Genomic DNA, 26,390 nt, shown 5'->3' with positions numbered 1-26,390 from the left:
CTTGGTCAGGCAACGTTCATCTACGTACCATAATTTTAAAAGACGTCACGTTCACAAAATAATATGCCGCGTTTGTGTATGTACTTTTTTCGCTATTTTTTTAATGCTTTCTCGTCACTAGAGACCACCCTCTGCGTCGATTATGGACAGGATTATTCATAAATCACGTCCGCGGCGTGAAAGGCGGCCCCTGAGCATATTGGGGGACTAATAACAGTTTATCAATTATCGAATCGATTGGTCGCATAATCAAAATCGGAGCTTTACGGGATAAAATTGATTCTATGCAAATTGCGTCTTTATTCGAGCCGGATATTATCGACTATCATAAATATTTTCTCTCCGCCCGTATACTCGCTCCTGCATGCTTTCGTTTAATACATGTTAGAAATCATGATTTTACCGGGAATATGTATTTTCTGTGCCAGGTGAAATACAAAATTTTGAATGATAAATGAGTTTTAATCGCAGAATTTTAAATATTTAACGATTGTTTTATATTAAGTGTTTAGAGAAAGATTTCACAGTAAAATTTAAGAGTATTGTGAGGTTTAAATAAACGAAAATCGAGATTGCCTTTTACATTCGGCTTCGATGAACCGTTATTGTCTCTCAGATCAATTGATGTTGCTATTGTAAGCGCAGAGCAACCAATTCGTGAAGTACGATTCAGAATGTGGGGTCCTATTCTTCATGGACAAATGGGCATGGCACTCGCGAAAGTTCGAGATATCGTTTCGGCTATCCTTCCCCCTGCCCCTCCCCTATCTCTCTCTCTCCTCTCTCTTTCCTCTTCTCTGGAACCGCGTCGTACTCGCAGCAATTACGTAATCGACCTTTGGCCCATTCCAATCCATTAAATCACGAAGGGTCGCGCGAATCCAAAGAGCCGGCCCAGGTTCGAGGTCGCCTGCGACCGAGCATATGTCTCGATTTTGTATCAGAAAGTAGACAGAGTGGACCTTTCGTGACATATCGCGTGCGAAGTTGATTAATTACTTGTTTTCGCAACGAGTGAGAAGCATTTTCCTTTGCAATAGCATTTGTTATATCACGAGAGATATTTGCTACATTAGTAGATATTTTAAAGATGTTTATCAGTAAGAATTATTTTGCAGCTAATGTAAAATGAATAACATCATGCGGGAATAAACTGTACATATATCTATCTATGGCAAGACACTAAGATGTAGTAACTTCGCCAGGTGCAGATTTTTTTCCTTAGTTTAAGAGTATCTCACGAGAATTCAATCTTGAAAATAAATTTATCTTAAGGATCTTCGCATATAGTTTCCGCCACTTCTGTTGATACAGCGTTCGGATAATGTGTATGAGATATATCCAGCTTAGACGTAAGTACTGGCGCACATGTGCACGATTATTCAACGACCGATCGCGGGGTATAAAGGCTCATACACATAATCCTTACGGATCTGCGGATAACAGATAGAGGCAGAACCAAATGACGAATTCAACGACCATCGATTATTCTCCCCTCGCGTAAGCCGTACGACGGTAGGCAGTAATCGATGCAATATTAATAAACCGCGATTAGCATGTGCGAAAAATGGATCGTCGATCGCCCATGTGATTAATGATCCCGTGCGCCGGCGTTATACCATTAATACCTCACGTTGCCTTCCAAACGCAGTGAATCGTCGAATCGTAAAATTAATAAATGATTCCTATCGGCATATACGTTGATGCTCACGGCCGATCATCGAAAGCGAATTGATATCATGCACGTTACGCTAAACGGAACATTGATCGATGTATAATAATCGAGATATTTACCATTTTCCTATAAATAACAATTTATTGATACTGAGAGAGGATATATCAAATATCGAGTTACAGGAAGATTTATGACATTATATTTTATTACATTTACAGTTACTTTTCAAAATTAGTAGTTGAAATGTTTGAAAAGTGACTGTAAAACTGTAATATAGCATAATAATTATTAATTATGCTTTTCTTCAATTTATGCACTCGTGATAATTGAGTAATTATGGATTACTCATGGTTGTATATAACTAAGTATAAATTGAACGATATGTTAATGTTCTATAAAAATAATGATTTATACACTTACATACATATACACATACGTATATCAGCCATAAGATTTGCGAGCAGTTTTGACATTTTAATATAACCGGACATAATAATGTGAATTCTATTATTGTTTTAATCAATTGAAATTATTCCCTGCGCAGATGACTAAATGTTCATATATATTTTATTTTATAACGATTATGTATTTTTTAACAATTGGTACACAATTATGTAGCACCGCAATCCAGTTTGGTTCATAACTTTTTATTGTTTTTATTTTGTTTTTATTATATTTATTTGAACCTCTAGTTTACTATTATTTATTCATTTAAATTTTTATACAAGATTATAAAAACAATATAATATTTGAGTCTAAGGATAGTTCTTACTTTAGAAAATCAAAGAAATTTTTTTGTATTTTAAAATTTTTATATAATTTTAAGAATGTAATCGATTTCATAAATTATGTAATCGATTTCATAAACAATCTATCGTTTTAACAATTGAAATTTTTCTTACGCTATTAATTCTTTACTACATTATTAACAATTCATCGAAAGTATCTCAAAAACGGTCACAATCAATTTGAGGAACAAATTTTATTTCTTTTATAAACAGAAATACGTTTGGAAAAGGAATACTCCATGTTTTCATTATATATCATGTAACTAATTGCACTATATTCGGATATTTAGCAAACAAGTTTGTAGGATATAGAGTATACAGGGATACAATAGCGAGCTTAATAGTAGCCCATGAACCATTGGTATATTCGCATAATCCGACTGGATAACAATTACAGTAGTGACCCGCCCACAGTGCACAGAGAGATGGAGAAACAATGCTATGACAATGGCCGAGGTCGCGTTAGATGGGAAAGCTAGATATGACGAATCCGCGACAATCAATTATCACGATGCAGCCGTGGGGTCCAAGTCGAAAATGTATGCCTAATAATTCTGGACCTCACGGATGTGGATGCAATATTAATAACTAGCGATTAGGGTGTTCGCTAAAATATACGCTATTCGTCGCAACTTGGGAATAAACAAGGTCTTGTCGGATCCCTTCCATGTATCAGGATCGTCGCTCGTCGATCCCTATGGACTCATGGCAAATGCGTGGGTAGAGCGACGGATATCGAGCACGCACACGTGTCTCGCCTTCACGACGTTCGCACCGAAGAGGGATTATAAAGGAAAGAACGGAAGGAAAGAGCAACGAGAAAAGAAATAAAGAACGATAACCCCGACGCGAGAACTCACACTCTTAACATCCCTCTTCTCCTCTCTTCCATTCTGTTCGCCTTGATCGAGGCAATCCTCCCTTTTGCGCGTTGGTAATGATCGGGACAGGCACCTACGGTGCATGCAGAATCGTCTTGACAGGTTGGAAATAAATTTCGTGCTGGCTCCTTTTTTGATCCTGTGAGTGCAAGCTCGGACACTCATCAATGTGATGTACACTCGTGCGCGCGCGCGCGCATGCGTTTAGATGCGTTCGATCTCCTGCTTCCTTTTTGTTTGCATATAACAGGCCTGTCCGATTTGAGCTGGACCCAAAATGCAAAGCCATCGATGCAAAAAAATCAATGTAAGATTTCAGAAAGATTGTAAAAAATGTTGATAAGCGTCGCTCAGACGCGTAACAACATTTTACAGTTCTTGAAATGTTATCCACATTGATCTTTTTGCCTCAATGGCGCGCGCGCGTGTTTGGTTCCAGAGCTAAAACTGGATAGGCCTGGTATATAATTTTTTCAAGATTTATCTTAGGTATCTTAGGTATACTCAAAGAATGTACTGATTTTCCATGCTACTGACTTTGCTTACTTTCGTCATTGTATAATGATTTGTCGCTGATAAGCGGATAATAATTGTTGGAAAGTCATTCTGTTTTTGTTCCCTTCATGGTCAAGCATGATCGTTTATCATCGGCTTAAACCGCGACCGTTTGCAGTAAATTGCACTGCGCGTTGCAGCGTCATGCCAGACGGTGTTATAACGTTTCCCCTCTTTTCCTACCGCCAATCAAAGCTGCGGAAATTGACCGTCTAACGCCCGCATACTGTATGCACCTTTTTCCGTGTGCTACGCTTTTTATCCAAATACCGTGTATCGGGAGGCGCGATGAAAGTGTAACGTCACCCACACACACCGTGGATCGTCGATAACGTCCGATGCGTTCTCTCATCCGAATTTAAAGCTTCAGCGCCTGACGAAAAAAGCGTAAAAGAGAACGGCCGATTATTAAATACCAGAATATTACCGGTCATACAAATAGAATTCCATTAAATCTCGGATAAAAAATCCAGGATTAATGTCACTTCGATCACAAACCGAATGACGGTACTTTATATTTCGGTTACAAAGAATATAGTTACTTTACGAGTTATCGGATTTTATTACCAATATTACGAGTATATTACAGTGTAGTTTCAGCAGCGACTTTATGAATAAGTCTATTATTGCGTCTATATATAAAACTTGTAAAAATTTACTTGTGTATGGGGAAATAAACTGATATAGAAGGTAATAAAGCGAGATGTGCAACTGCAAAGAAAAATGGTTCCTAAAACAAGAAATCGATCACTCTAAACTCGAATGTATTACCCGTTCGTCGATGTGACCAACGAGGTGCAACGGGTAAATCGATTTGTTTGTTACCTGACAGCAGGGCAACGAAACAGACGAGCAGACGTTTCACTGTTTGGCAAACAACCGCCATCTCGTTGCCTCGCGTTACTTGCGACGAAGAGCCGTTCTAGTGCGTCAATAGACAAATAGCTAGCGCGTTACATTTCAAGCTAATGCACTCGACCGTTCCCTCCATGGCATTGCCGTGTCATTCGGGGAGCAGCGTCCGGATATCGAATCGCATACGCTATGTTCAGGACTGTACAATTCGCGAAAGAAGTACCGACGTCAAAGAGAAGCGTCTGTTTGAGATGACTCTATATACAGACCGGGCGCTTGTGGTTGCGAGCACGTATAACGACGTGTGTGTGTGTGTGTGTGTGTGTGTTTGTACGTTTGTATCTATGTGTTGATGTACGAGCCAGCACGCTGAACGAAGCACGTCGTTCAATAAACGTATCGCGCGGAGTTATTTCATTTTCGACCGACTCATGTGTAAAATATCAAATAAAACGCGCGGAATGTTTGTTTAAGTGGTCGTTCGTGGTCGCGAGCGTTCCGAGGACGCAAGGGGTGGCAGCGCGACGATAGGAGGTGGTAGGCCGGGGTGGATTTTCGACGCTACGTGCGGGGGAAACGTTAATATCGCGCTACCGGGTTTGCGAGTTGGCGGGTTCACAAAGTGAGCGAGTGTTGACACTAGCCGCTCATTCCACCCACCCCTGTTTCCCCCTCGTGCCCACCCATCCTGTCCCGTTCTACCCAAGCCACCCTTTTCCAGTCTGCGCCCTGCGCCTTCCGTGCTACCTCTGCCGCCGGCGCAAACCACCCCTAGCCGCCGACCACATCCGCCCCTAGCAAAAGCTCCGACGGAGTCCCCCCCTCACCTCTGAGAGAGCCGTCCTTCCAATCTTTTTTCTCTCCGCCGTCCGAGAGTGTACGTGGCTCGTAGCAGTTGCCGGCAATATCGGTTCAGCTTAATTACTTTTATGAGCTATTTTTTTTCTTCTTCTTTTCTTTTCTTTTCTTTTTTTTTTACAAGAGCGATGCGACAATTCGATCAAAGATAGAGCCCCGAAGGTGAATTGTTTCGCAGGTTCAAGATCGAACGTAACACGTAATTTCAGAATTATTAAGAATGTGAATGAAATTAAAAAGTAATGTGAGAAGCGTTGAATTCTCTTTTAAACTATATAAGCATTTCTTGATACATTTAACATGAAATGAATTTTTAATAAACATTTAGAGAAGGCAACGCTCGACGCAATACAGCTTTCGTGTATATACATATCGATGCGAGAGACCGCGTCTACGGAGTCGGCCAACATGGTCAAAGAAGACGAAATTAAATTAATATAATCCGTACTGGCAGCACAGCCGTGCATTCGAGCTTTACCACGACGGAGGCAACAAATTATAATGCCATAATTGAAAATGTTCTGTACTGCGTGCGAACGGCGCACATTGCCCCTCTGTGCCCGGCGTGGCACGAAAATTTCAATTTCCCGGTCCTCGTAAATCTGAGGTGAAGTAATTATTGTATTCCGCCGACGCTTTCTTAGACCCATTCATACCCCCTCTTCTATACCCTCGCAAGGAAAAGCATTTTGCGCGTCAGCTCGACGACCATGGGCGTAACTATTTCGTTGCTCTTTTCTGACGTGTTATTACGGGATAATGTTCACCGGAGCGAAACGTGGCGACCTAATAAAGGGGAATGCACTGCCTTTAGATAATGAACGGCTTTATGTTATGATTTCATTGAAAGAAAATTTATCTGAAGAAAGACAATTTATTTATAAATTTTAGATTATTTAAAACAACGTTATTATTATTCAATTACACGTGGACATTTTTATTTTATTCAATTTACTAATAAGTTAAAAATGCATGGACATTTTTACAAGTAAAGTATAAATTATAATTATTTTTCATAATTAATATCAATAAAATTAATTTATTTTGCGTAACTAGTAATAATTCAAGAGTTTAATGATAATATCTTGCAAATAATAAGTGAAGGACTAGAAACTTGACGTCTTTTAATTACGCTTCTATTAAACATAATACTTGTATGAGAGAATGAGAATGCTTTCTAACGAGATGAAAATTTATCAGCTGTTATAAAATGAAAGGGACGATGCTATGGTTTGTTTAGTTCTGAAAATCATCGCGTACTTAGACTGCTCTTAAGCGTGTAAAGCGACGTCTTGCCCGATTCATAGCCGACCGCATTCAAAAGTTTCTGTAGAAGCATAGCTTGTCTCGGTTGCTTTTGCTGTCTCGTTTGGTGAGTCATTTGTTAAGCGCAGACAGCTTTTACGTGCTCGCCGCATTTAATTTCACAATACATTTTAACGACACCACACCAGCATTGAAACGTCACGCAAACCGAATCAATCCCTCCCGCTTCGCTCGTTACAGAAATATTCGGGGCAAAGACACAAACTGCGAATGTTTAAAAAATTGAAGTCAGAGCAATGGCCGAGGAGAAAGCCGAAACCGCGAAAGTGGAAATTTCAATCAAACAGAAAGCTAAATCCATGAAAAAAAATGCGTCAGAAGATTTTTTAAAGAGATAGTGATACTTTCTCCCTAATGTATTTAACATTGCGCAATATTGACTGCGAAGATCGACTTACGCGTAGTAGAAGAAACCGGTGTTACGCCAATGAATTTTCTCCTTTCGAGAGTACAACTCCGTTCAAACTTTGCGCCGGTGATTTCCCATCCCGTTAGTCCAACGCCGATTAAGCAAATTAAATTTCTTCCGGAAATACCAACGAAGAAATCACAGGTCCTACCACCCTTGTTCAGCGTTTTAACGTCATTAGTGCGAGACCCATGCATTGTATCGACCGGTGAAATACCGAGGAGTGTACGAGAGAACGGATGAGAAGGGGGAAAAAGGTTCTGAGAGGGTGGAAACAGGTGGGAAACGGTTGTGAGTCTTAAATTTTATTCGTAACTTTTCGCGGATACCTTGTGAACATTTTACGAGAGCTTTTTCCAAGCACTATCGACCTAATAGCGTTTCAAAAGCTCATTAGAATACAATCTAAATTAGGGATCTATTATACCTTTAAACGTCTTTTCTCTTGAGACTTGAAAAATTTTCCGAAATTAACTTTAAATTAATTTTCAAATAAATCGTGCTTTATGCAATATAATAAAATCTTTTTAAATTCAAATCGTTTTATGCAATATAATAAATTCAAAATTAAAAAAAAATATCATATTTTTCGGTATTATATATTATATATTGTCTGGCATATATGTATGAGACATTTGTTGTAGACAAAACTTTGATAATAGTAATTAGTATATTATACAGGGTCCGGCAAAATGATCTCCCACATTTTAATCTTTAATAATTTAAAAATGTGGAAGATCATTTTGCCGGACTCTGTACATATATCCCACCTATAATACATATATAATTTATATGTACATAAATATATGTATAATAACTGTTTTCGCTATTTGTGTGAATACATATTTTTTCATATATGAAGTATTGTTTTGTGATCTAGTCTGTGATAATTATCTGTAGCATACAATTTTAATAAATAATTATAAAAATATATTATCTGCTGTTATTGTTGTTTGAAATATTATTGTGCGACCTACAGTACAGCGAGAGTTCTGCGACGTGAACCCAGACTTGCCCTACGCGCTTGCGGTCTTGCATGCAATTGATTTATCGATCGTTTTCTCGCGACGGAGGTCGAGTTTACCACAAATATTCGTGTACAAATCCCAATGTGGATCGTTCTCTCGCAATCAATTTAAATTCATAAATAATATATGCGATATCGATTGTAAAAACCAAGAAAGATATAAATAGAAATAGAGATAAATATTAAAATTTATTTATAAAGGCGAACATAGTTCAATCGACCTGATTATAGAGAAGATCGAAAAATACTCAAGAACAATGGACGGTGTATGTCCAGCTCGTTGTGCATCGTCAAGAATAGGCGACAGATCCTTGTTGGATTGGAATACGGACAAACCAACAAACGGAGAGCACGTGCTGGAAGAAAGGCGCGGCGACAAATTCAATTTCGTGAAATTAGCCAGCGGTACATGTAAATTGGCACGAAATGAACTCTGTTATATTGTATTAGACGTCCACCTGGAATTTCGAAGAGAAAACAGAGTAGCGACCGTCAAGAGAAATGAGATAATTGAGGACCGAGACATGCAGATCCGCTAATGAGAGGATCTCGTGTGTCTGAACGACTGTATTGTCGCGCTTTTCAAACCGCTTCGTCTTCTTCGTCTTTATCTGCATTCATTTTTTCCCTTTTTTCCACGTTGCCTTTCTATCACTTCTCTGTATTCGCGTTGTCCATCGCTCGCAAGCTCCTTCTTTTTGTGGTTTCGCTCCTTTCTTCCTCCTCTTTCTCAACGATCGGGTTATCCATGATGGAAAGACATTTCTCGGTATATATTTAAGTTTCATGGGAACTCCGCCGCTTTTCAGTTCATTTGCCGCAAATCCATGATCTTTCTGCTGCGCTCGCGCCAAGATATTCCTCCTGAATCAGGAGCAATCGCGGAGAGTGAGTAAGTAGTCTTATCCGGAAGAAATTACGACGATTCTTCATTGCCAGATCTCACTTGTTCCCCTCGCATCGATTCGCACGAAGTATTATCAATTGAAATCTGATTTAAGCCGCACCAGCACCAGTTACAGGTTGTTAAGAAAGTTCTCCGTCATAAATTTTCGAGGGCGTTATGCATCAGACCTGTGATCGCTCAGTTCCGGGAAGTGGTTTAAGCAACGTTCTAATTAATGTTTTCTTTTCGTATTTTAACAGTCAGGCTAATCGCGTTTGAGAACGTTTCTCATGATTCTTAATGCCGTCATTTAAAAAGGCGTGAATGACGTTAGAAAATCTTTTTCACAAAGATAGCTTGCCAGTTGTGTATAACTTAGTAATTATACCCATAACGTGAAATTCGCGAATATCATCAGTCCTCCTTCATTTTATCAGTTATTAAAGTAATAAAACTAATCATGATCATAAAAATAATTTCCATATGATAAAACAAGACTATAAATGGAATTCAGTTTAAAAGACGAAAAAGATTAATAATTATGAAAATGATTACACCGTACGTCGCAATCTTCGATGTTGACGTTATCCTGGATTTAAATAAAAGATAACGAATTTATACGTACAAATGCAAGAAAATGAAAAAGACATTAAAAGCTACCGACGCTTTCGAATGCAGACAGACACACTTATTATCGATAATATAAACGTTCGCTTGAAAAGTTGCTGCATCGCAATCTCCGACACGATATCCGCTCTTATCTCGCAGAAATCACCTTCATCTGCGTTCCGCGCACCTTTTGCCTTTTCCATCTTCTTGTCTGTGAGTTGGAAAGGCGACCACAGTACGCTGAAATTCCGGATTGGCCACGTCGATTTCGCATTAGTCTCGTGGCTAATTAAAACAGGTAATGCCTGTTTGGTGCGTTTACGCACACCGAGCCGAATCTCATGGACGTTCTTTCGACATGCGACACAATATCTTGAAAGAGACAGCCCTTACGCATCTGTGAGACTAAGCTGTACGGCGGCCGTCTCGTGCGTTAATTAACAGTCAGGACCGCGCGTTTATTTCGACCGTACTAATGAGTATTTGAGTAATGTCTTGTGCGCCACCTTTCCCTTTTCTGCAGTTACGACGCTGACGTATTTCTTTGTCCGATGTAAATTAACGATTATTAACAACCGCCATGAAGCGCAAGCAGTGCAGAAAAAGAGCAAAAACATCGACAAATAAGAAATAAGAGGGCCGTCTGTCCTAATATGCAGAATTAGCACTTCGTAAAATATAGAAATCTAAATTCAAATATTCCTCTTTAATTCTTAGTACACCTTAATTTTGGACACATTTACTATATACGTTCGGTCATTCATGGTATGGATTAATTTTTATTATTTTTACAAATAGAGATTCGAAAATGAGAAAAATCTCCTAATCCGTTATTATTTATTTATTTTAAGGTAAGGTAATGGATGTATGGAATGCTACATATTGTACATTATCTATATTTAGTATAAATTTTATTAAATTAATGCATATATGCATCTATAGATATATAATATATTAATCAAATTAATGTACACATCCGTTACTCCATAAAAATAAAAACATTAAATTTAAGTTATTGAATAACCTAAAAATAATATTTTTTTAATATGCATGAATGGCTATAAATTGAAGATATATTGCTTTTACATTTTAAAACAATAGATTTTATTATTGCTATTGTGTTAAAACAAGTTATAATTTATTAGGAAAATGTTGTTTATAACATTACAGACAACATAATATATAATATTATTAACAACATTCAGAACAAAGGTACCAAAAATCGCGTTTATTAAGGGCTAATATGTTGTTTTAAGGTTAAATTTTTTTTTTAATAATTCGCGAAATATTCCCACAATATAACCGAGAATTAATTAAAAATAAAAAAAAATAAAAATTTTTTAATTACAGAAAATGTTACACACCTTGGGTCATTTGTGATCCAAAGGGGAAAAAACTCTGGAGTTATGCCAGTTAAAAGATACGCATGAATTGAGACTGGCAACGCACAAAACTTGTTCTCTAAATGCCAAACTTTTTTTTAGCAATAGAAAAGAGACCGGTATTTGATCAGACGCTCTTCATATTTCAAAAGAAAGAAATGCGCAGGACACGAATGACCCACAGGTATTAAGGTTTCAGTATATAATATATTCAGTATATAATTATATATAATAATACCTCTATTCCACAAAATGGGAGCCGGATAATTTGCAAATAGCTGAGTCAACGTTTCTAGGGTAAAACGCGTTTTAAGCGGACTATTACTGTGACTGCGGCGCGATTTAGCTAGCTTCGCTTCACAATGTTTCACGATTGAGAGTTTAATAATGTGTTTTGAAAATGAATTAAATTCGAAAATTTCAAATTCTAAGCAAAAAATAATTTCGAACTATAAATGATCAAAGTCAATGATATTCCAAACAGTTTACTTAGTAAAATCAGTAATTCTTATATTATCATGTTCTATTATCTACTAATTTTCACAATTTAGACGAGACATTGATTTTCTCTGTTCAGCTTTTTCTTTTTTTCACAAATAAATAGATATCATATTACACATCATAACTATAATAACGGTCATAAGTCAATATTGACAAATTAATTATTAAAACATAACTATAATGTAACGGTCATAAGTCAACATTGACAAATTAATTATTAAAACATTTGTAAAGAGCAAATTACTGAATTCCTATTTTCAATAAAAAAGTAAATAATTTATTATTCATTTAAGGTAATCATAATTTAATTTAATTAATGTGATTACTTTTAGTCATAATTTTAATCATGTAAAGATAATTATTATTTTAATTTAACTTATTGTAAAGATGTAGAAAAAGAATTATCAATTATAATACTTGCACGATATTAAGTTTGTAAAATAAAATAGAAAGCCGTGCTATAAACTAACTTGCTCATATACAAAGTTTTGAAATACAAAGACACAATGTTCGATGTGTACTCACCTTATACGTTGAGATATTCTGAATAGGCTGTTGATACCATTCCTCGACGCATGACAGCACTACACTTGTACACACACCGTTATCTGTAATTAATTTTTACGATATAATTTAGATATTAGTTTTTTTATTGGATATGTATATAAATTCATATATTCACTCATACCGAAATATTTAAGCACTAAAATTCACTCTTTGAGATCGAAAATAGGATTTTAATTAATTCTATTGATATTTTCATTTATTTGAGTTTTTTTTTTAGTTATTTTAGTCTTCCGATTTTTATATATAAATACTATTACATTATATAGCGATTAGATAAGACAAACAAGTTAATTATTAAAATTTCGCTTTTGTGAACAAAATATCGAATTCCTTTTTTTAAATAAAAAATTAAATAATCCATTATTCACTCTACACAAAAAGAATCTTTTAATTTAATATTTTCGTATATAGAAAGATTTCGTTTATGAAATCTATCACGTTAACGCAATTAGAATGATTTTATTAAAAAGTTAAGGAACGTTTATGAATTTTAATTTGTAATAATAATTTTAAGTATAATATATGATATCGCGACGAATAAGTGGCGTTTTGCCAAATACTTTGCTATGCTCTTTTTTTAATTATATATATATAAAAAGTTAAGGATCTATTATTTTTAATGTACATATAATTTATTTGATATATTGTTTATTTAAATTAATATATTTTTTTTGACTGATTTTAAATTATAAATTTCTTTTTTTTAATAGTGTCAGTTTCTGATCTTCAAAAACTATAAGATAAACGCCCTTTCATAGACGATGTCCTTTCAAATGTGCTCAAATTCCATGTACCTTATCCAATACAAAATTTGCTGAACCATCGTTGAATTGTGTGCTCATTAATGCAGTTCTCCCCAAACACAATGCATATATTCCATGTAACTGGAGCAATTCATGTTTCAATGCTCAAGTTTGAATTTATATACATATATAATACAATCATCTGAATATCTAGAATTTCCATATTTATTTAAAATGTACTTTTAATGAGATAATAAGTAATTGCTGATTTACACTCGATTTTAATTCGGAATGGAAATAATGAAACATATAAAACTGACTTATAATTGTAAATATTATATGCACGGTAAGTATCTACAGAATAATGCAGGAAATGTCATACGCAATTATCCAATTTAGTAATCAATTCTATATCAAATTTGTTAAAAAAATGAATGTATTATATTTAAACCAAATGGTATAATATTTTATGCGCCCCCCTCCCCCCACCTTATATTTACTATATCCGAATTACAATTTAACACCACTAGATGAGAAGTGTTTCTTTCGAATTATACAATCCGATATTCTAACTCTTAGTATATATTTCTTTTTGACACCCTTATTACACACGTTCGATCATTTGTGTTCTGGATTAATTTTCATTATTTTTACAAGTATACAAATTATTAAATGATTTTTATATTTTGATGATATCTTTAGAAAATATTTGTACAGTTGTATATATTCATAACAAATTGTAGATAAATTGTTATAATTAAATATAGTTAAACAAAATGAGAAAAATGCACTGTTTCGTACAAAAATGTAAAACTCTGAATCAAAAATGTTTAAAGGAAAAATATGGTTCAATTTTAAAATTGACATTCTAATAACATTCTAAATAATAAAAAAAAAATAAATGTTGGCTGTCCAAAAAATTTAGCTACTGAATGTAACCTAATGTGTAAAATAATGTTTTTTTAACCTTTAATATACACCTCTGGGTCATTCATACCCTGCGCATTTCTTTTTTAAGAGCACTCGAATACCAGTCTCTTTTCTATTCCTAAAGAAAGTTTGGTATCTAGAGAACAAGTTTTGTGCGTTATCAGCCTCAATTCATACGTATCCTTTAACTGACATAACTATGAAGTTCACCTTTGGATCACAAATGACCCAGGTACAGAATGTACAGAATGTATATTTTCTGCAACTAAAACATTTTTTATTTTTTCAATAATAGTTAAAAAGCCGCTGTGAGCCGAACGCTAGTTTTTAGTTGCGCACAATAATTTTATTATTTTCCAATTCATACATATAATAAAATAAATAAAACATTACGTTTTGACCTGCGTTTTGGGTTCTCTTCAATATTAATTCTACTGAAGAGACCCAAAACGCGGGTCGAAACGTAATATTTTATTTGTTTTATCATATGTGTGAATTGGAAAATAAAATTATTGTGCGTAACTAAAAACTAGCGTTCGGCTCATAGAAGCTTTTTAACTATTACATCATTATACTTAGCCTATACTTTTTTGATTTTTTTTCTTTCTTTATTTTCAACTAATTCTTGATTGTATTGCGAGAATATTTCGCAAATTATTAAAAAAAGAATTTAACTCTAAAACAACATATTAGTCTTAATAAATGAGATTTTTGATACCTTTGTTCTAAATGTTATCAGTAATATCATATATATTATGTTGTCTGTAATGTTATAAAGAACATTTTCCTAATAAATTATAAGTTTTTTTAATACAATAGCAATAATAAAATGCATTATTTAAAATGTAAGTGCAATATATCTCCAATGTATAGCCATTCATACATATTAAAAAAACATCATTTTCAAGTTATTCAATAATTACATTTTTTGGACAGCCGACATTTGAACTATTTTTTTTCTTGTAGTTTGAAATGTTAAGATACTGAATATTAAGAATGTCAATTTTAAGATACTGAACTGTATTTTTCTTTTAAACATTTTTGTTTCAGAGTTTTATTGGTATCCAATAAGTTTCTATCATTTTCTAAGATGTTACTAGTACTGTGTAATTTAAGATTGTAACATATCTAAGTATTAGGTACTTAATTAAGCTTTAAGATTTATATGACATTAGAGTGCAGTGTAAACAATTCTTATTGCATTGAAAATATCAAATTTTGTGCCAACAGAATGACATTTGCAGCAAATTTTAAAGAAAACTGCTGCTGAAAATCACCGTTTGCTTGTAGAAGCTTATGGTGACTATTAGCAGCAATTTTCTTTAAAATAAAATAATGCAGCAAAACTTGCCGCAAATGCTGTTTTGTTGGCACAAAATTTGACATTGGTATTGTGTTAAAAAAATTTATAATCTATTAGGCAAATGTTCTTTATAACTATTACAAACACACAACATAATATATAATATTACTGACAACATTTAGAACAAGGATACCAAAAATCGTGTTTATTAAGTGCAAATATGTCGATCTAGGATTAAGTTTTTTTTTTAAATAATTTGCGAAATAGTTCCGCAATACAAATGAGAATTAATTGAAAATAAAGAAAAAAATAAAAATTTTTTGTTACAAAAATGTACACTCTATACACATGTTGAGACCCAGAAAAGAACTTTAGAGTTATGCCAGTTAAAAGATATGCACGAATTGAGGCCGACAACGCACAAAATTTGTTTTCTAGATGCGAAACTTTTTTAAAAATAGAAAAAAGACCGGTATTTGATCAGGTGGACTTAGTATTTCAAAGAAAAAAAAAATGCGCAGGACACGAATAACCCAAAGATGTGTATTAAAGTTTAAGTCTATGATATATCTAATTATATATAATACCTCTGGCCATTTCATAAAATGGAACCCGGATAATTTGCAAATAGCTGAGTCAACGTTTCTGGGGTAAAACGCGTTTTAAGCGGACTATTGCGTTGAGTGCGGCGCAGTTTAGCTAAATTCACTTTACAATGTCTCATGATTATGAGTTTAATAATGTATTTTGAAAATGAATTAAATTCTGAAGATTTCAAATTCTGAGCAAAAAATAATGTAATTATAAATGATCAAAATTAATGATATTCCAAACAGTTTACTTATTAAGATCAATAACTCTTATGTTATATATGTTCTATTATTTATAACTTTTAAAAATTTTCACAATTTAGAGACATTGATTTCTCTGTTCAGCTGTTTTTCTCTTTTTCACATATAAATAGATATCACATATGTTATAACTATAATATAATGGTTATAAGTCAGTCAACATTAACAAGTTAATTATTAAAACATTTGTAAAGAGCAAATTCCAATTTTCAATAAAAAAATTAATGATTTATCATTCATTTAATGTAAAGGTAATCATTATTTTAATTTAACATTATTGTAAAGATGTAGAAAAAGAATTATCAATTATCTATAATACTTGCACGATATTAAGTTTGTAAAATAAAATAGAAAGCCGCACAATAAACTAACTTGCTCATATACAAAGTTTTGAAATACAAAGACACAATGTTTGATGTGTACTCACCTATACGTTGAGATATTCTGAATAGGCTGTTGATACGATTCTCTTGACGCATAACAACACTATACTTGCACACACACCGTTATCTGTAATTAATTTTTACGATATAATTTAGATATTAATTTTTATTGAATATGTATATAAATTTATATATTAATTGACACGGAAATATTTAAACATTAAAATTCATTCTTTAAGATCGAAAGTAGAATTTTAAATAATTAAATTAATATTTTTACTCAGTTATTTTAGTCTTTCAATTTTTATATATAAATACTATTACATTATATAGCGATTAGATAACAAGTCTGTTATTAAAATTTCGTTTTTATGAGCAAAATATCGAATTCCTTTTTTTAAATAAAAGATTAAATAATCCTTTATTCACTCTACACAAAAAGCATCATTTAATTTAACGTTTTCGTGTATGGAAAGTTATTAAATTTATCACGTTAACGCAATTAGAATGATATAAAAAGTTAAGTACCTATTATTTTCAATAATATAATTTATTTATTTGATATATTGCTTATTTAAACGAAATATTTGAAATTATAAAATAAATAACTCGCGCCATTAAAACTAAACTGCTGATTTCTAGAAAAATCGATTCAACAAATTACTTCAATAATTCCGCGACGAAATACTAATTGGATTTTAGTTTATTATACATAATATAAAAAAATCAAATTATCAATATGCTAATATACGGGGCTCGATTGTATTTAAAAAATAAAGATATTTAAAATATATATTTTTTTAAAATATATATATTTTTAATAAAAAGATAAAAGAATTATTTAGAATCTATTATTTTGAATAATTTCTGATCTATTTCTTATTACACACCTTAGTTTGGAACAACCTTTACATAATTCGCGTCCGTAGATATCTAATTTTTGTAAAATAATGCGCCACTCGAAGCGACTCGTACCACTGCCGTCCCCTTCCAAACTCGCGAAACAAATGCCGAAGTGATGACGTAGCGCGCTCCCCCTTCAGTTTTCAGTTTGCGCTCCCCCTCGCTCCCCCGGGCGCCGCGTCACGCCGCAGGGTACCCAACTGTCGCGTATGAAAAATATTCACAGTTTATTCAATTATTATTTTATATAATTTTGACAAACGGGTATCGTCGTATATTTCGCGTTTTGCTTTCTGCCATCTCTGGCGCTTGTTCAATCTTATATTACTCGCGCGATTCTTTTAAAAGTAATGAGTAATTATTCGCGTGAAGTATTTTTAGTAATTATTCCCGTGAGAATATTCCAAAATTATGTCTCAATTTTCACTATTCCGTTTAATGATTCTCTCATACTTAAATAAAGATTAATAATATTCTATATATTCTTTATATAAAGATACATATACATTTTTTTTTAATTAATATATTATTTCTAACGTGATTTTAAATCATAAATTTCTTTTTTCTTAAAGCATCAGTTTCTGATTTCCAAAAACTATGAACGATATCTTTAGTTTATTTAGTAATCAATTACATATCAATTTTAAAAAAAATTAATATATTGTATTTAAATCAAATGGTATAATATTTTATGCCAACTTATCTTTGCTATCTGAATTATAATTTAATATCACTTATTAGATGAGCACTATTGTTCTCTCTTTCGAATTATAGAATCCGGTATTTTAATTTTATCATTTTAAATTCTAATATTATCTTATACGACGGTGATGAGCTCGAAGTGAAATGGAGACAATAGATCAGAATAATCAGAACGGTATACCTTCGTACCTGTTTGACTTACTTCGTAACTGATACGACGACTTATTTTGAATTGATTATTTGCACGACGCTTGACCCTCGGCGTACAACGTACAACGCACAACGCTCGCCTGTTTTTGCATAAACAACACGTCACGGCGTGACGTCACAGCGTGCCGTGCCGAGCTGCGTACTTACCAAGGTTACCAAGGTTACCGCGCTATTATTCGCACGGCAAGACTCGAGAAGGTTGGTACGTAGTTCGTTGCTCCGCGACGTAAATTTCCGTAATCGTAACAACGCAATCTCTCTCCATAATTATCGTTCACGCAATTAATCGGCTATAATTACCTGATTATTCGCGAGTGTATCGAGATGAACAGTTCACACTTTCTATTCGACACGTATCTTAAACTTGCGCATACGATGCACGTTTTCTTAAGTCGGATCTACACAGGAATGCAAGATAGATGTACAATTTCCGACTGCAGAATGCGGAAATTTAAATTCATCTCACTTCAATATGTCCAACTTCATGTTGTATCCTGTAGTCTATACGACCTGAAGTACGACACGTTGCGTTTAATTTTGCGACTCGCGTAGATACGGCTTTCTGCGTAAATCCGGCTTTATTGGATTACTTGCTTTCTAGAATTGCACAACACAGAATATAGCATAGTTTTTAGTAATTTACTAAAATTCAAGCAATTATCAAACAGAAAACGTGCATCGCTTATATCATGTTTAGCCTTACGTGAGTGAATTTGAGGGGGGGGGGGGGGAATCGAAGCGGCGCAGTATGGAATTTTCCAACGGACGGAGCACAGCCAACTTCTCGTTGCACCGACATTCACGGCGTTGACACACACGAAACGTATCGCGCGAGTGATATTGAGTTTTCATATCGATCTTGATACACTTTCGCGTATTTTTTCATGAGTGCGAGTATACTTTCTTTATTCTTACTTATTTTACTTTACTTTTCTTATTTAACTAATAAATTTGACTCGGTCAGTGTCGGATGATATCGCGGTAAGGTTGTGATGCCGTTCGGATGCGGCGTTCAAATATTTACGTTACATACCAGACAGGTCGGTACTCTGAATGGCGTCACGACGTTGAAATGATAAGTATAATTAGTATAACGTAATCGTATAATTTCGTGTCTGAATTTCCATAAGTTACGACATGTGGAGCGGAGACATTGTGACGCGTTTATACATCGGTAAATTGTTGTAAAGCTACCTGTCGTTCGAAATTCATTCGCTGTCGAGTTCGCCGAGTGAATCATATTTCTCGTGCGATTTCTGTTTTTTACTTTTTCGCGACGGCAACGTAATGAAATGTACATCGTATATGTGTCTTAATGTCGGGAATGCCGTGCAAAGTATCGTCGCGATTAATTAACCACGTTTTCGCGAGTGTCGAGTGTGCGTGTGTGAATGTGTGCATTGAAGGAAGCTGAGAGGAGGAGGAGGCCTGGGAGGCATCGGGTGACGGCGAAGCAACCTTGGGGTAAATATAATTTATTATTTATCTAGTATTTACTGTTTGTGCAATTTATTCTCGTTTATTTGAATTTCGATCCAAACAGTTTGTGTGAAATGAGTAAATGCTTCTTAAAGAAAAATTAAAGAAATATAAGCACACATACATACACACGTATATACAGTATTCAAGAGTTTATAAATAAGTAAAAAGAAAAAAGAAAAATTTTATAATCAGAGAAATTTTATAATCACTTTAATATTTTTATCCAAAACAAAAAATATAATTATTATATTTTATTAAGGAGGTTGTAAAGGCATAAAACATGTATATTAATATATACGCTTTAAACAAACTACATATGAAAATTGTGTTTATAATATTCTTTTTTTTATTGAGCACATACATTTTTATAGATTTATTTTATTTGATATTAGTTTTATTGTTATAAATAAAAATTTTAAAAATAATAACAAAAATCTAATTTTTAATATAAATATTTTAAGTACTAAAAATGACTTATGCAAAGTTTCATTGAGATTCACTAATTATTTATAACATAAATATTTTATTTATTTACTGTTAATGTCTGCATCTCAATGTAACTTTACATAAATATTTTCGAATTCATAAAATATTTATATTAAAAAATTTTTATCATTATTTTATAATACATTTTCATATGTTTCTATTAGAGTATAAATTTTACTTTTAAAAATATTACTTTTTATTGAAATAATGTTTGATCCAGATGGTCATCTGTCTCTAATTTTTTTGTATTACTTTTAAATACAATTTAGATTATTTATTTTATAATTTTTTCAAGTAATTCTTACATATTGCATTTGCCGTATCTTTAAATGTGACAGACAAAGCATAATTATTTTTCGAAACATTATTTTATCTGCTGCTATAATTTGTATTTTGTATTTGTATTTTGCAGTTACATCACGATCAGAACTTCGCTGCTGCGCATCGTATCGGTGAGTCACATGATTATTTATTTATGGGATTAAATGAGTGAGTTTATGTATAATTCAGGATTCGTTATTGGAATTCGATAATTGAAGGAATAGAAGACGTATAATTACATATACACACATATATACATTTGTTACGTTTATTTAAAGAAATGCGATTTAATTCTTATTTTTTATTTAATAATTTTTTGTGAGAATATAGATCTGCTTAAAATTAGAATTGCTCAATTATACTTACTGCAAAACAAATTAATTTTGAATTGAGAATGTATTATTTATACGTATTTTATAATGATTGAAGATTGTAATTCTACTTATTCTATTTTTTCCATTCTAGTTATTCCATTTATTTTATTCTTTTTATTTTTTCATGTTTAAAGACTTTCCCCGGTTCATTTAATTATTAGATTTATCTTAAACGATATTCCATTATTAAAAAATGCGCGAATCAATCAATAGTGCTCGAGTTTTATGAGATTATAGATCCAGAAAAATACTTTAGTAGTAAAGACATGCGATCATTGAAATCGCGCGAGTAAAAAAAATTATCGAGGCAGCTGTGAACCTATCCCAATAAATTAATTTGTGAAGCAGATTCTCTTTACGATCAAGTGCTTCGTAAAACATAGCTAGCCTGCAGTCAATCGAAGCAAAGTGCTTCGTTACACAAAAATGTTTTTGCGATCATTTCTTATTATTCTTCTGTTTAATAACATATATCATTTGTAATTGCGATTTTATTATTAATACAATTAATTTTTTTCAATAATACTTGTAACTTATTATATGGGGGGAGAAGCATAGAGAGAGAGAGAGAGAGAGAGAGAGAGAGAGAGAGAGAGAGAGAGAGAGAGGGAGTTTCTTATATATGTATTACATTGCAGAATTTCTAGTTTCTTATATATTTGGCAAAAAAGATTGTCTAATAGCAATTTTTTTCTATTATAATAAATAATTAAAAAGATAATTTAGCGAGATTTAAAAAAAAAATAAAATTGTTTATTTAGGAAAAAACCAAAATGTAATGTGTAGTAAGAGAAATAATTGAATTATAATAAGTTAATAGTTATAAGTAGGAGAGACTGGGGTACAATTTATGTAACTTTATATAACATGTAACACTTATATAAAAAAATGTTATAAACAATATGCAAATATAAGAAAGAGATAGAAACTTATAATAAATATATTATAAACTTCTATCTGTTCCTTATGCTTTTGTATTTTATTTATAATATTTTTTTATGTTTAAATGTTACAGCTTACCCGTGTTACTTTTGACTCCAGTCTCTCCTATTTATAACTTATTATAATTCAGTTATTTCTCTTACTACACATAATTCGGTTTTTTTCTAATAACAATTTTATTTTTCTTCTAAAAAATCTCGCTAAATTATCTTTTTAATTATTTATTATAATAGAAAAAAATTGCTATTAGACAATATTTTTGCCATATAATAAGAAACTAAAAATTCTGCAATATAATTAAAGACAAGAAACTTTTTCTCTCTCTCTCTCTCTCTCTCTCTCTCTCTCTCTCTCTCTCTCTCTCTCTGTACTTTATTTCATAGCATAAAAATTTAATAGGCTCTTGCAAGATTAACATAGATTCGTTTCTCAATTTCGTTTGCTAGAAGATTTCTTCCCAATTATCTAGAAGCAGTGTGACTTTATAGATAAAGAGATCCGGATCTATACCAAAACAACTAATAAATAACAGGTAGTAGCTATTCTAGGATCGAATGAGTTTGCAATGGTTCTATTTTCTATCTTCTTCTCTGTGAATTGTTTGCCTTTTCTCCTACTCTTTCTTTATCATGTTGCTACTCTCTCTCTCTCTCTCTCTCTCTCTCCCATCTTCTACCTTCGCGGTACTTTCATTGATAAATGGGAAAACAGAAGCTCCAGTTTCTCTCGAAGAAGACTCGCGATGGGCATAAGCTCACTCTGTATCGGTCTGTGCCATCTTCGGAGTCTTTCTTCTTCCTCTTCGTGGTTGCCCATTAACGAGGTACGAAAACGTGGAGTTTGAGTTGGAGAACAACGTAACCATTCTGACGATCATTCGAATTGGAAACCGTGAGTTCGTTAGTTTCGGCTACGTTACGAAGTCCCAATTAAAATCGAGTTTAGACAGACCTTGAATAGATATCATTATTTCTTAAAAATAAATACAATATTAAAGTATTAACTTATTGAGGCACTGTTATACATTTAATACTTTCTGAATTCTTTAAAGTGAAATCTCACTCTTAAAGATTGAAAATTTTGCTACTCTTTGTCAAGAAGGGCAAGATTTTCACTCTTCAGAGTGAGATTCCACTCCAAAAAATTTAGAAAATAGTACTATCTTACTTTTTTCAAATGTAAATCTCGTTTAAAAAAATAATTTATATAATTCGTTCCAAAACACTTCGCTATAAATCTAGAATCATAGGGCGCGAAATTAGAGACAAAGAGAATTTATAATTTAGTTTTCAGCTAAATAGATAGATCGGTATGATTTTTTAAGGAAATTATTTGCACGTGTTGAAGAGAAGTGTAATCGTTCGATGGTCAATTGAAGTAAAGTTTCATAAAAGAAAGAAGAATCGAGCGACGGACTTTCAATCGTGAAACTCGTTGAAGCTGGTTTTTCGAGGACGTTTTCGTGCACTCGGCTAACGAGCTGTCGAAGCGAGAATTTAGTTTAATGGCCGCACGAGCCGAGTTCGCTTGCTTATCTACTCACGCGTCGGTCCTTCTTGCAATACGTCCCCGTTACTTTGGCTGCAATTGACACGTTCGAATCTTCACGACGCGACGCGTCCGATGGAGAACACGAGAAGCAGTTTAGCCGCTCGTGCGTTTCTTTTGCTTTTGCCGGAATCGAGGAAAGTGTTTGTGCTGCGATGACTCAGCCGCGTCTCGCGATTCGCAGCGCTGGCGGAAATCCGCGCGGTATCTTTATTGCTTCCAAAGGGTTTTGCCGGAGGGAATAACTCGCGTGCTGAGCAAGACTCAGCTGTGAAATCTATTTGCGCATTTTCCTACCGTTTCCCTTATTCGTATGCGTTTTGTGAAATTTTATAACGATGCTCCACTGGGTAACAACACTTACAATTAATAGATCTTTAATGTTAGGTCTGATTATTCTTACAGCTGTACAGAAAGAACAATTTTGCTGAAGTACCTAAAATTTTAGCTAGCTACAGATCTGAAAATAATTTTGTATCATCAAAATTAATTATGCGAGAATCTCAAATATGATAGTGCTGAAAAAATTTTGATATTCTAGCTACCAGTTTAAACATCCTATAAAATTATTTTCAAATCTGTATCTAACTAAATTTTTGGAAAATTTAGAAAAACTGTTTTTCATGTCCAATCGTGTTTACGTATATTTTTTAGACCGTCCGATTTTCGTGTGAAAAATTGCGATTATATAAAAAGTTCAACATTTTCGCGCGTTCAAGATCGTAGCGTGCTTCGAACGCCAGAAGCGACAGCCACAAAAAATGAGAAGAAAAAAAATTGTCGGACGCATCAGCACGTTACATGATTCGTTGACATGCGCGTGTGGTCAGCTTCATATCGTTCATTCCTATCGGGTGTACGTTCACCTTTGCGCGTCGCGTCGCGTGAAGTATCGCCCCATCGGCAGGCACGAATTTTCTTGGTTCATTGTTGGTCGCTCGACGCTTTAATCCCGCGGGTCGCCGAGCCCTCGGGGGAGCAAATATACCGTTGATAAGAGACTCGAGATAAGATAAACGGGTGGGGCATGTGCGAGCGCGACGAGGTGCCTCACACGCGAGTTTGTACGCACGCATACCGGTAAAATTAAATGTGTGTAAATATATATACAAGATCTAACGTTTTGTTCATGGATAATGGCGAGCTACGAGAAATCGTCCCTTTGCATCAGGCAGGACGAAAACCCTTCCTTTCGCACGTGCTTTCGTTTCTTGTGTTACCACCTAGTAGTAGACATGCTAGTTTTTGTGCTATAAACGTGCGTTGCATTTTTCTGATGTACTCTCTAAATTTCTTGGAGTGAAATCTCACTCCACAAGAGTCAAAGTATTGCTACTATTGAAAAAGAGTGAAATATTTTCACTTTTGAATAAGAGATTTTCACTCTTTTTTTTGGAGTTAGATTTTTTTACACTTTTGGAATGAGGTTTATTCCAAAAAAAAGAAGTGAGATTTTTTTCCTTTGGAATGAATCTTTTTTAACAGTGGTAGTATTTTAATTCTTGTGAAGTGAGATTTTATTCCGAGAAATTTAAAGAGTACTATTTAGCAAATAATTAGTGCGTATTTTTAATTGATTTATCAATTTTATTTTTTAATATTAGAATAAAATACAATTTTTCACTAAGAAAAATGTCTGGTTGTAAATGAACCAAGCAGAATGTATTCTGATTATAGAAATATTGTAGTTGAGATAACTATAATCTCGATTGATATAATCTAATGTATTTAACCGAAAATATTCTAATTCGTCTCTATTTTCAATCAGATTTAATCTACAATCAGACGATTTTTTTCAAACATCTCATTTTAAAATAATGATATCCAGTCTTGTGTCATTGTTAAGTACAACTCTTCCAGAATTGCAGTTTTAAAAAATTTCCTCTTAATGATTAATTTTTTTAAAAGATGGAATTCTTGAGAAATTTGCACGAAGTACTTCGATTATTCATTTACGGTTAAATGTAACCGACATAGGACGACGTCTATACAATGTGTCACGAAGAGCCACGTCGTGTTCTGGCGTATGTTGATGACAGTGCAGATTGTGCCTGCTCCGCCCATGTTTTGCATATACTCGCCCGGACTTACGTGTATGCGGTACATATGTACGAGCCCATCCTCCGACGCGCATCGACATCGTTGCGTAAATAATCCAAACTGGCAAACCGAGTCACGATCACGTTTGCGTGATTATATACATGATGGGAGAGAGAGAGAGAAACGGAAAAAATTTCGCTGTTCTCATCTCCACTCATTCTTTGAACCCGCCCGTCTATCGGCTATGACGCAACTTTTATTACGTGGCTTATATCGTTTTGTGAATTATGCGGCCGGTATTCGATGCAGAATACCGGACCAGGTAAAGCCGGTGAGAGAGGGTTACAAAGAGTGCGTTGTTCGCGGGACAAGCGATATTAATAACGTTGAAGCTCATTCCGCCCGTTGGTTTGCGGGATAAAAGAAAATAAAATGACGCGTTATCGATCGTTATTGGCATTCCGCCCATCACAACTATGAAATTTTATAATTTATATTTTTTTTTATTATTTTATATTTTGAATTAATTTTAAAAATTATCCGTCTATATTTTTTCTTTTTTAGCATGTTTATTTAAACACATAAAATTGCCAATAATTAGATAGAAATTATCTTTAACATAACATTATGTCAATAATACAATTAAAATGTATTCTATGCTATATTCATATATTTATTATTATATTGTTAATATGAACAAACAAATCTGTTCAAGCATTACTTAAAAAATCATTATTAAACATTGTGTGTAAATTCGCGATGGCTGGCGCCACCATTCGGTTGATGCTTCAAGTTGCAAGCTGCATAATCGATCGCAAATCCAAATGTGCATTAGGGAATTTCCTTAGGGGTC

The 26,390-nt window shown here is 33.6% G+C and overlaps 2 protein-coding genes across 9 annotated transcripts in view; one reads left to right on the top strand and one right to left on the bottom strand.

Moving 5' to 3' along the window:
• The window catches only part of LOC105145040 (discoidin domain-containing receptor 2), a 184,427-nt gene extending 165,715 nt beyond the window's left edge, over positions 1 to 18,712 (bottom strand). The window contains exons 1-3 of one of the 5 annotated variants that reach the window (XM_087413788.1): positions 18,645 to 18,712; positions 16,574 to 16,656; positions 12,278 to 12,360 (exon numbers count right to left, since the gene is read on the bottom strand). The gene's annotated coding sequence lies outside the window, so the exon portion shown is untranslated. Of the gene's footprint in view, positions 1 to 12,277; positions 12,361 to 16,573; positions 16,657 to 17,419; positions 17,569 to 18,336; positions 18,439 to 18,644 lie in introns of those variants that run through there. The other 4 variants (XM_087413787.1, XM_087413790.1, XM_087413789.1 and 1 more) reach the window with 4 other exon arrangements.
• The window catches only part of Ddr (discoidin domain-containing receptor 2), a 312,832-nt gene continuing 305,101 nt past the window's right edge, over positions 18,660 to 26,390 (top strand). For all 4 annotated transcript variants that reach the window (XM_087413785.1, XM_087413783.1, XM_087413781.1 and 1 more), the window contains exons 1-2: positions 18,660 to 19,808; positions 20,725 to 20,764. The gene's annotated coding sequence lies outside the window, so the exon portion shown is untranslated. The remainder of the gene's footprint in view (positions 19,809 to 20,724; positions 20,765 to 26,390) is intronic.

This window comes from Acromyrmex echinatior, chromosome 15 (assembly GCF_024713525.1).
Source record: "Acromyrmex echinatior isolate Ae372 chromosome 15, ASM2471352v2, whole genome shotgun sequence".
In the NCBI taxonomy this organism is placed as follows: Eukaryota; Metazoa; Arthropoda; class Insecta; order Hymenoptera; family Formicidae; genus Acromyrmex; species Acromyrmex echinatior.
This window is presented reverse-complemented; position numbering and strand designations above follow the sequence as displayed.